We start from the raw sequence: 1,250 nt of genomic DNA on the forward strand, positions 1-1,250 counted from the left end.
CCACCAGAAGTGTGTTTTCATACAAAAACTGTTAATTACAACTAACTTTGTCCATCCGATTCGAACTTTGTTCTTTGATTTGAAGTTCCACCAGAAGTGTGTTTTCATACAAAAACTGTTAATTACAACTAACTTTGTCCATCCGATTCGAACTTTGTACTTTGATACGAAGTTCCACCAGAAGTGTGTTTTCATACAAAAACTGTTAATTACAACTAACTTTGTCCATCCGATTCGAACTTTGTTCTTTGATTTGAAGTTCCACCAGAAGTGTGTTTTCATACAAAAACTGTTAATTACAACTAACTTTGTCCATCCGATTCGAACTTTGTTCTTTGATTTGCAGTTCCACCAGAAGTGTGTTTTCATACAAAAACTGTTAATTACAACTAACTTTGTCCATCCGATTCGAACTTTGTTCTTTGATACAAAGTTCCACCAGAAGTGTGTTTTCATACAAAAACTGTTAATTACAACTAACTTTGTCCATCCGATTCGAACTTTGTACTTTGATACGAAGTTCCACCAGAAGTGTGTTTTCATACAAAAACTGTTAATTACAACTAACTTTGTCCATCCGATTCGAACTTTGTTCTTTGATATGAAGTTCCACCAGAAGTGTGTTTTCATACAAAAACTGTTAATTACAACTAACTTTGTCCATCCGATTCGAACTTTGTACTTCGATACGAAGTTCCACCAGAAGTGTGTTTTCATACAAAAACTGTTAATTACAACTAACTTTGTCCATCCGATTCGAACTTTGTACTTTGATTTGAAGTTCCACCAGAAGTGTGTTTTCATACAAAAACTGTTAATTACAACTAACTTTGTCCATCCGATTCGAACTTTGTTCTTTGATTTGAAGTTCCACCAGAAGTGTGTTTTCATACAAAAACTGTTAATTACAACTCAGTTTGTCCATCCGATTCGAACTTTGTTCTTTGATTCGAAGTTCCACCAGAAGTGTGTTTTTATACAAAAACTGTTAATTACAACTAACTTTGTCCATCCGATTCGAACCTTGTTCTTTGATATGAAGTTCCACCAGAAGTGTGTTTTCATACAAAAACTGTTAATTACAACTAACTTTGTCCATCCGATTCGAACTTTGTTCTTTGATTTGAAGTTCCACCAGAAGTGTGTTTTCATACAAAAACTGTTAATTACAACTAACTTTGTCCATCTGATTCGAACTTTGTACTTTGATATGAAGTTCCACCAGAAGTGTGTTTTCATACAAAAACTGT

Source organism: Anopheles moucheti, unplaced genomic scaffold, assembly GCF_943734755.1.
Source record: "Anopheles moucheti unplaced genomic scaffold, idAnoMoucSN_F20_07 putative_Y_2, whole genome shotgun sequence".
Lineage (NCBI taxonomy): Eukaryota > Metazoa > Arthropoda > Insecta > Diptera > Culicidae > Anopheles > Anopheles moucheti.